We start from the raw sequence: 11,076 nt of genomic DNA on the forward strand, positions 1-11,076 counted from the left end.
TAAAAACAACAGAATTTATAGAAGGTGAGGAGGTTATAGTAGGTTTGGGCTTACTGGAGAACTGGAGACCAGCCTTCTTGAACCCTTAGATTTCTCAGCTGGAACTTGATCCTTTACGCCTGCCTCCCACTGCCCCCAACTCCGCCCTTCAAAAAAAAAAAAAAAAAAAGCATCTTTTCTGACATAAAGCTATAAAAGTAGAAAGCAATATCAGAACCAGCAAAAAAAAAAAAAAAAAAAAAGAAAACTGAATATATCTTTGGCAGTAATAAAGCCTCCCAATTTTTGAGCATCTAAGAAAAGTACATATGGCCAAGAGTCTGAAAAGCAAGAGATTATAAGATGTTAGGGTTCTGACCTGTGTGTGTCATAGATACTACTTTGTAATATGATTCTTCCTTCAACAAGTGACACATTCCCTTCATAACATTACTTGTTTCATCCTTTCCTATTCCTGCCCCTCCACCCTTCATCAACAGTGGTCAGCAAGAAAGATTGTTTCCTGGCCCTTACGTGCTTACATTCTAGTTGTGGAGACAGGCAGTACGGATATAAGTAAATAAATAGGCTTATGTCAGACACTACCCGTTGCCGTCGAGTTGATTCTGCTGTGGTCGCTGTGAGTCGGAATTGACTCTGCAGCAGCAGATTTGTTTTTTGGTTTATGTCAGATAGTGATAAGTTCTGTGATAGAAACAAAATGGAAATGAGATATTGACGTGGGAGGCCTTCTTGATATTGAGTAGTCCTATGAACCTCTTTCTTCTCATTCATCAGATGGAAATAATATCTACCTCCTAGAGTTATGCGAGCTTAATTGTGTGTAAAATGCACCTAGCAGATAGAATACATGATACCACACCTGATGATCAAATACATGTTATTCTTCTTTTCCCTTTTTTTCTATACTTTGAGTCATCCAAATCTCTGGAGTAGTGCTGTTTAATATACCATAATTAGAGTATGTCTAGACCATGTCCTTTGTGTGATTTTGAAGTTCTTGTTGAAAAGTGAATGATAAAGCTACTTTCTTTTTGGTAAGGCTTGCTGCCTCCTCCACCCCCCACCTTTTTTTCATAGATATTAGTGAACCAAGTTGTTTTTGACTAAATCACGAAATGTTGTTGTTAGGTGCCATCGAGTTGATTCTGACTCATAGCGAATCTATAGGACAGAGTAGAACTGCCCCATAGGATTTCCGAGGAGCGGCTGGTGGATTCGAACTGCCGACCTTTTTGGTTAGCAGCCGAGCTCTTAACACTGTGCCACCAGGACTCCTAAAATCATGAAATAGTGGGTTGCTGTTCTTACATCAAGCAGCCCTGGTGGTGCAGTGAAGCGCTTGGCTGCTAACTGAAAGTTTGGCAATTCGAACCCACCAGCTGCTCCATGGGAGAAAGACATAGCGGTCTGCTTCTGTAAAGATTACAGCCTTGGAAACCTTATAGGGCAGTTCTACTCTGTCATATAGGGTCACTGTGAGTTGGAATCGACTTGATGGCATTGGGTTTTTATTCTTACGTTCATGAATCTCTGTGAGATTCCCATAAAATGAAAACTTTGGTTATCAGAAATTTTTACCATCTTAACTTTCAGAGGTCAAACCTTAAACTCAAACCTTAAACTGTTGCTTGTAGAGCAAGGAGTACAGTGTGGCTGGAAAAGACATTTTCTATTGTTTGCCAATTTAGAAAATATTCATTGAGCACTCATTGTTCTGAATGAACAACACTAGTGACATTTGTTCCATGCTGACTGCCAACTATTGTGCTGTGTTTACATGTTTGGTCCTTTTAACACAGCCCTTTGAGGTGTTATTGTTGCCATTTACAGTTGAGAAAGCCAAGGCTGAGTGGATAAGTGAATGTCCGACTTTAAAAATTATTTTAGATGAATTTCAATACACAGAATGGAGGGCGTTCTAGATGGAAGGCAGAGTGTGCGCATAGATTTGGGTTTATGAATGAGTGAGGTGTGTTCACACACAGCAAAGGGTTGAGGCTGACTGAAGTTTTAAGAACATTAGGGAAATATGTTAGCAGTTTAGTCTCTTCCATTAGAACTTCAGCTCTGAGGCTAATGAATTTCTAGACTTCATTCTGTTTCTTTACTGTCCTTTTTAAAGCCAAACCAGTTGCTGTCACGTTGACTTGGATGCATGGTGACCCCATGTGTGTCACAGTAAAACTATGCTCTATAGGGTTTTCAGTGGCTGATTTTTTGCAAGTAGATCTGTAGGGCTTTCTTCCCAGGTGCCTCTGGAAGAAACCTCTAACCTTTCTGTTAGCAGCTGAGCATGTTAATTGTACCACACAGGGAATCTCTCTCTCTTTATATAGAATCCAAAACCCAAACCTTTTGCCATTGAGTCAATTCCGACTCATAGTGACCCTGTAGGACAGAGTAGAACTGCCCCATAGGGTTTCCAAGGAGCAGCTGGTGGATTCGGACTGCCGACCTTTTGGTTAACAGCCATAGCTCTTAACTATTGCATCACCAGGGCTTCATACATATATAGACATATATATGGTGCAAATGGTTTTATATATATATATATATATATAAAACTATTTACACTACCCAGAAACTACACACACATATGTATGTATATGAAGGAGCAGTGGTGGTGCAATGGTTAAGTGCTCAGCTGCTAGCCAAAAGGTTGGCAGTTCAAACCCATCTAGCAGCTCCCTTGGAGAAAGACCTGATGATCTTCTGTAAAGATTACAGCCAAGAAAACCCTGTGGGGCAGTTCTGCTCTGTCACATGGGTTCTCTGTGAGTCAAAAATCAACTCAGTGGTACCTAATAATGGCAAGAATGTATGGTTATGTAAATTCTGTACCATGCTTATATTCTGGTAATCATTTCATAGAAGTACAGAGAATCTTTAGTCATCCATTGTACAGCTGCATATTTCTTTTTATAAACCATAGATGATTTTATGAACCATTGGGGATTTAACCGGTTCTCTTGGCTTATTTTCCATGTTTAACTTTTACAGATAATCCCAGAGTAATCCTGGTGCACATTTGTCATTTTGTGAGCATGCATTTATATCTGTAGGTTAATATCCTAGAGGGAGGATTGTATATGTATATATGTATAAATGCATTCCTAATTTTGACACATATTGCCACTACCAATAGCAATGGAGAGTTTCTGTTTCTTGGGGGATCTTTTGAAAGAAAGATAATTTTAGGGTCATTACCCTTAGTCCTGTAATGTATGTCCTCAAGTACTTACTATGTAAGCACTTTTATGATGGTACCCCTTGTCACCAAGCAACAGGTAGTTATGTTTAGCATGTTTTTAAAATATGTCGAGGGAATTTATAATATACTTAAGAAAGCTGTTATGAGTGGGATAAACATTTAAATTAGAACTCTTAAAGGATTAGTTCTCATTTCCTTGATGTCTTTTCTCTCTACATAGATACATCCCTGTATAGTTGAGATTTTATTATAATAAATTCTTGGCAAAATTCTCAATTATAAAAATTAATTTCAGCAGTTTGATGTATGTTATTTGAAAGCTGCTAAAATGTTACAGGTTTTGTTTTAAAACACGGCTGTTACTAATAACCAGCCATGTTTCAAATTTTTCTCTCTTCCAGCCTTTACCATTCCATGTTCTGCTTTATACACGGTGAATCACTACTGCTTTGTCTGAGTGTGCTCACTTCAGTGCCTATAAAGTACAAGCTCCAGATTGAAAAAGCTTCTAGATGGATCCTTTCCAAAGTTGGTGTCTTTTCTACAAACTCTGTGCCTCAACAACTGTTCCTAAGTGGTAAGGCTATGCGTTGTTTTTTTTTTTGTTTTTTTTTTTAAAGAATTAATAGAAAAATTTTAAAACAGTTGTATTTGGATTGCCTTCCTCCTTTCCATGCCTTATTCTCGTTTTACATATGAGTAATACTTGCACTTTTTGGGAGGGGGGGCTAATTTTTTCTAAATCACGTCTAAAAATAGCAGCAACATCTCAGGTTTTTGGAAGCTTCAAAACATGTTATATTTGTAAAGAATAAATATAAAAATGTAAACAGTTTTATTTGTGTGTACTTTATGTGCTCTGTAGACAGATGTAGTTTATCCTGTTACATCTTTTCTTATCAGTTAAAGACATTTTGAGCCCAGTGGGTCAAGATAGCTCCTCACTTCCCAGCAGTTGCAAATAATATATCTTAAAGAAGATAAGAGAGGTGTGTAATGCCAGCTCTTCTTTTTACAGCATGGCACTATGTGTGCCTTTTCATATTCTAACATTTTTTGGAAGCATAGATTTGGTTAGCCAACAAGCTGTCTTGCACATCTCTGAGATTTACTCAGGACACATTTTTTTGAGGGGCAGGGGAGTAAAATGGAGTAGAACAAGTTGCTGAAAGGTGAGACTTTTTTATTTTATTGTGCTGAAATTTATATAACCAAAAGTTTGCCATCATAACCATTTTTAAGTGCATAATTCAGAGACATTAATTAAATTCATCATTTTGTGCTACCATCACCACTGTCCATTTCCAAAAGTTTTACATCACCCTAAACAGAAACCCAGTACCCCTTCAGCTGTAACTCCCTTCCGTCCTTCGCCTAGCTCCTGGTAACTAACTTTGTCACTATGCATTTGACTATTCTAGATACTTCATATAAATGGGATCACACACTCAGTATAATGTTTTCACTTTTCATCCATGTCGTAGCATGTATCAGATTTTCATTTATCTTTAGACTGAATGATATTCCGTTGTATGTGTCTGCCACATTTTGTTTATCCATTCATCTATTGATGGACACTTGGGTTGTTTCCATCTTTTGGGTGTTGTAAATTATGCTGCAGTGAACATCAGTTTACACGTATCTCTTTGAGTCCCTGCTTTAAAATCCCTTGGCTGTCTACCCAGGAGTAGACTTGATGGGTCCTATGGCATTTCTTTGTTTAACTTTTTGCAGATGTGCCAAAATGTTTTTCATAGCAGCTGCAACATTTTACATTCTGCAATGGGAAACTTTTAACATAAAGTCATTGAAGAACTTATTTGAAGCCAGTCAGTCAACAGATATCTACCAGATGCCTGCTATTTGTAAAAGAAAATATATAATGACATTTAGAACTATAAAGAAGCAAGTCACCAAATGGAAATCATGGTATTGGATGAGGATAAAAGGCAGAGAGCTAGAGTGAAGAATGGGGTACATTCTAGCCCTAGTTCTAACCACTAATTACATAGTGTTCTTGAATGCAAGCTAATTAGTCTCAGTAGATGTCAGTTTTTTCTCATCTATAAAATTAATGTGCTAGACTAAATGATTTATAATGTTTCTTGGTTCTTTCATATATCTAACACTGTATGACTGTAATGAACCAATTTTTTTTTTTTTTTTTTTTTTTTGAGGATACTGTTTCTTCTCTAACCTATGTAATAGAGACATTTTTGGCCTATTTTCTCAGAATTACGGGCCATAATATGGTTCCCACTGTCAGAACATTTTTCAGTAAGTATTTCTCTTTTGAAGATGATGTTTTTTATTCCTTTTTCTCTACATTCTTATCCTTCTCTTCTACTGATCTTTAGTACTTTCCTTCCTTTGACTTAGACGTTCCCTTTCTGAACAATCTTGTATCAGATTAATGGCTCTCATCATGCTTTCTGTCCAGCATCTGTCATTTTCAATTTAGTAATTCAATGGAGTCCCTGGGTAGTGCAAACGTTTAATGCGCTTGGCTGCTAACTGAAAGGTGGGAGGTTTGAGTTCACCTAGAGGCGCAGTATTCATTAGAGGGGGACACATCTTTGACCAGTGGTTGCAATTCTGGGACCCTGTAAAAAATATAGAGATTTTCCTCAAACAAGCTTAGAAGAAGGGTGTGATTCTTCAGCATGTAGATGAAACCTATTAGTGAACTAGCATTAGTTGAACAGGACTGCAGGTCCAAAGTGCTGGGTACTTCCTCACGCCCCATCGCCTCTTACCTTAGAACTTGTCATCACCTGGAACAGTTCCACTTCTTAGGTCTTGAAAGTTTCCTCTCATGGTCAGAAGTCTGTATCATGTCACACTTTTTGAATCTGTTTTTTGTCTTTATTATGGCTTGCAGTTTCTTCGCATTGTCTTTTTTTCTAATTGGTTAGGTATTCCCTGGGCTCATTAATTTTCTACTCATCAGAACCCCACAATCATACTTTCAGCAGCACCTTATGTTCTCTTGCTTTTTTAACCTTCTGAGTTCCCTCTCTTACCACATGAATTAATTTGCTACATATGTTCTTTTTTTCTCAGTTCTGACTGCTTAATGCAGTTGGAAAAGGTCTACTCAGCAGTCACTTATGTGATCGTTTATGTGATCTCTAAGCTGGTTTCTTCCAAAGTTGGCTTGTTACCCTTCTTTGAAAGACGCCACACTATCCCTTGCCACTCTCAAGTTGCCTTTTTGGGGCTATTTTATGTACTTCCCGGAATCCCTGGGTGGTGCAAATGGTTAAGCATTCGACTGCTAGCCACAAGATTGACTGTTGGAGCCCATCCAGAGGCACCTTGGAAGGTAGGCCTGGTGATCTGCCTTGAAAACTATGGAACAGTTCTGCTCTGCACACATCGGGTCACCATAAGTTGGAATGGACTCAGCGACAACTAACAGCAACGACAGTGTACTTCCTAACTTGTTTTTCCTTTTACTGCAGATTTTGTTGTTGTTGTATCTGAAGAAGGAATATCTTGTGTTATTTATTTACTTTTTATTATGGAAAATTTAAAACATATACAAAGTGGGCAAGCTAGTGTAATGAATCTTCATATTCACCACCCAGGTTCAGTAATTATTAAGTCATGGCCAAACTTACTTACCCATTCCCCATCAACTTTTTTTCAATACCTGTATTCTTTTAAAACAGAAGTTATATATTGTATAACTTATTTGTAAATATTTTGGTATGTATCCCTAAAATATTAGATTCTCTTTAAATATAAGCATAATACCATATATTTAAGTGTGAACTTAAGAAAAACGAAAGCAACAATTCCAATATCATCAGTATCCAATCAGTGTTAATTCTAATTGTCTCATACATTTTATAAGTGGTTTATTTAATTAAATCAAGATTAGATAAAGCCCTTCTCCCCCCGACACATTGCAGTTGGTAAATTTTTTTCTTAAGGTTCTCCCCTTCTCTCTCTCTCTTTGCCTCCACCTCTTTTCTTTGAAATTTATTTGTTGAGCAAATTGGGCCATTGTCCTATAGCTGTGGATGTTGTTAACTATATTCCTGTGATGTGATTTAATGTGCTTCTCTGTCCTTTATATCTTTATTAATTGGTAGTTGGATCTAGAGATTTGAGCAGATTCAGGTTTGATTTCTTTTGACAAGTCTGTGTCTTTTGGCAAATATTATGTCTGGTGTACATATGTCTAGTTGTCTCTTTGTTTATGCTGATAATGACCATTGATGCTCAGTGCTTTAAATCAAGAGTTAGCAAACGTTTTCTCTGAGGGGGCTGGTAATAAATATTTTCAACTTTGTGGAACATCTGGTCTCTGTCACAACAACTAGACTCCTGGGAACCAGCCATTGACAAAACATAAATTAATGACAATGGCTATGTTCCAGTAAAACTTTATTTACGAAAACAGGTGATGGACTCCCTGCCTTAGGTGTATTAAATTGCTGTTGTTATTTGCTGCAGTTGAGTCGGCCCCCACTCATGGGGACCCTATGCTCAACCGAATCAAACCATTGTGATCCATTGAGTTTTCACTGGCTGATTATTTGATAGTAGATCGCTAGGTCTTTCTTCCTAGTCTGTTTTAGTCTGGAAGCTGTGCTGAAACTTGTTCAGCATCATAACAACAGGCAGTCCTCAACTGACAAGTGGGTGGTGGCTTCACATGTGGTGTATTGGCCGGGAATCCAACCTGGAGCTCCTGCATGGAAGGTGAGAATTCTGTCACTGAGCCAAATCATTAGGGATTGCTAAATGGTAATATTTTAATACTGTAATTCCTTTTTCATTTATTAATTGGGTTGTTCTATAAAGAGAAACTCCCCCTTGTACACTATTTGTTACCTAGTAGGACAGTTTGTATAGGAAAGGCAGGGTAAACACCTGATTCTTTCCCTCTTTTTACCAATTTTCAAAATAATGAGTTGGTTATATTAGCTTTCTCCAGTAGTGACTAATTAGAATCTCCCTTCCAGCTTCATTATGGTCTCTTAGATTTAAACATATTGGATATTTTTAAAATTCATTGTGTTTATATCCTTATTGAAGCTCTGGTGGCTAGTGGTTAAGAGCTTGGCCCTTTGAATCCAGTAGCAGCTCCTTGGAAACCCTATGGGGCAGTTCTGCTCTGTTCTGTAAGGTTGCTATGAGTCAGAATCAACTCAACGGCAACAGGTTTGGTTTTGGCTTTATATCCTTATTGATGCTTATTGAGCAGTGAAAGTCTTTTAGCATTGGTTCCTGAGTTCTTTTGACATGACCCTAGTAGTTTGTGATAACTTCTTGACTGTCTGGAATGATAAGATACTCCAGCTCATCATGTAAATTTCCTCCCCACATTTGGCATCAGCAGTTGCTCCAAGGAACACTCATTCCTTTAGTGGGAAATAGAATTTCAAGACCACAATATGGACTCTAGGAGTTCTTATTGCTAATGGTTTGGTCATTGTTTTTAGTCCTTTTTAGTGGTCAGAACTAGGAAAATTTTTCTTTTAAAGACACAGTACTTGATGAGTTCATACTGATACTTACAATTCAGTATCAGCACTGCAAAGCTTTTACTTAATCTTTTTTTTATCTTACATCTGTATCTTCTTTCTCCCAACTGAGAATCCTGGTTCTCAGCAACACCAGGAATAATATAATTGGGATGTTATATAATTACTCGTTTCCATTATCCCCATTATAATATATACAACATTCTCAGAATAGCAGTGCTAACATTACAATCAACATTATGATTATCAAAACAGTTTAAGACTTAAAAAAAATTTTTTATTGAGTTATAGCTTATGTAAAGTGCATATATTTTGAGTGTACAGCTTGGTGAATTTTTACAAATGTATACACCCACAAAAACACCACCCTGATCAAGATATAGGAAATATTTCTAGCACCCTAGAAGGCTCCTTTGTGCTGCCTCCCAGTCAGTACTTCTCCTTAAGATAACTACTATTCTGACAAGTTCTGTCTGTATCTGGCTTTTTTTGTTCAGTGTTATGTCTGTGAGATGCACCTGTATTGTTTGTTGTATGAAGCAGTTTTTTTTTTTCCGTTGCTGTGTAGTAATACTATATACGATATTATATATAGTAATACAATATATTACAGGAAATACCACGATTTATCCATTCTCTAGTTGATGGATATTTGAGTTGTTTCTAGTTTGGGGCTGTTATGAATAAAGTTGCCATGGACACTCTTGTACCTGTCTTTTAGTGGACATATATATTTATTTCTGTTGGATATATACACAGACATGGAGTTGGAATTCTTTTTTGGCCTTAGAACATATTCCTCTAGGAATAGTCAAAGTACTATGTATTAGTTATCTGTTGCTGTATATTACCCCAAAACTTAGCTAACCACTTAAAACAACATTTATTATTCTCTCATAGTTTCTGTGGGGTATATCCTAGCTGGATGCCCCTGGCTCAGGATCTCTCCCAGAGCTGTAGTCAGGGTGTCGACTGGGGCTGCTGTCATCTCAAGGCTCAAGTGGAGGAGAGAGGGACTCCCTTTCAAGCTCACTAATACAATTGTTAGCAGGTCTCAGTTTCTCCCTGGCTGTTGGCCAGAGACCATTTCCTTGGGTCTCTCCACGGGGTAGCTAACAACATGGTAGCTGGCTTCCCTCAGAGCAAGTGAGAGAGGGTGACCAAGACCAAAGCCAAGGTCATTTTGTAACTTAATCTCAGATGTAACATTTTACCACCTTTGCTGCATTCTGTTCACTGTTACTGAGTCTCTGAATCCAGTCCATGTTTGTTGACTTAAGGGGAGGTGATTACATAGGTGCCTGAGGAGGGAAGTACTGGGGGCCATTTTAGAGACTGCATGCAACATAGTGTTTAAGTTGGTTGTAATAACCTTTTTTCAGTATAGTTATACATTTATTTTCATTTCTTTCATTTTATTTTTGATATTTTGATGTATATTTGATATCACTTTTTTAAAATGTAGTTTTATTTGATAATTATATATATTATTTACATCGTTCCAAAGTCAAATCTATAAATAAGATATATTCAAAGAAGTCTAGCTGCTATCTTTGTTTTTCCGCCTTATTCTCTCCCTTCCCTTATAAGTAATAATTAAAAAAAAATTTTTTTTTTCAGTTTTTGGGTGGTGCAAATGGTTAAATGCTCGACAGCTAACTAAAAGGTTGGTGGTTTGAACACACTGAGAGGTGCCTCAGAAGAAAGCCTGGCGATCTGCTTCTGAAAGGTCACAGACTTGAGAACTCTGTGGAGTGCAGTTCTACTCTGCACACATGGGGTCAGCATGAGTTGAAATCGACTTGAGGGCAACTAATTTGTTATTTTTAGTATCCTTCCATTCTTGGGTTTTTTGTTTTTTTTTTTAATATAAGGCTGTATATTCATATCCTTCCTTTCTTTTATAAATGGTAGCATACTGTATATATATATTTTTTTACTTACTATATCTTGCAGGTCACATCTTAGTAGTATATTACTCATTTCTTTTTATAGCTACATAATATCCTGTTGTACCATAGTTTAGTTAGCCACTTCCCAGCTGATGAACATTTGGGTTATTTCTAATAACTGCAGCAAATAACTTTCTCTGTGTTATATATATTTTTATATTTTGACATTCTGTACTGGGACAGATTCCTAGAAATGGAATGCAGGGTCAGAGGGTAAATGAGTATATAATTTTATTAGATATTACCAGATTTATCCTTATAAGAATCGTACTTCTTTGTGTTCCTATCAGTATTATGTGAAAATGCCTATTTTTCCATGTATAACCTTGACAACAGACAGCAGAATATGTTGTCAAACTTTAGAGCTTTTATCAAATGAAATCTCACTGTAGTTTTAATTTTTCATTTCTCT

The 11,076-nt window shown here is 37.0% G+C and overlaps 1 protein-coding gene across 18 annotated transcripts in view; it reads left to right on the forward strand.

The window, feature by feature from the left end:
* Nucleotides 1-11,076, forward strand: part of FRYL (FRY like transcription coactivator) — a 281,765-nt gene that overhangs the window by 46,106 nt on the left and 224,583 nt on the right. For 12 of the 18 annotated variants that reach the window (XR_002825074.1, XM_023737361.1, XM_004382915.2 and 9 more), the window contains exon 2: nucleotides 3,616-3,791. The exons of 1 other annotated variant lie outside the window; for it this stretch is intronic. The gene's annotated coding sequence lies outside the window, so the exon portion shown is untranslated. Of the gene's footprint in view, nucleotides 1-3,615; nucleotides 3,792-4,117; nucleotides 4,204-5,391; nucleotides 5,492-11,076 lie in introns of all 18 variants that reach the window. 5 more of the 18 variants (XM_023737362.1, XM_023737363.1, XM_023737365.1 and 2 more) reach the window with 3 other exon arrangements.

The sequence above is a fragment of the Trichechus manatus genome, unplaced genomic scaffold (assembly GCF_000243295.1).
Source record: "Trichechus manatus latirostris isolate Lorelei unplaced genomic scaffold, TriManLat1.0 scaffold00101, whole genome shotgun sequence".
Lineage (NCBI taxonomy): Eukaryota > Metazoa > Chordata > Mammalia > Sirenia > Trichechidae > Trichechus > Trichechus manatus.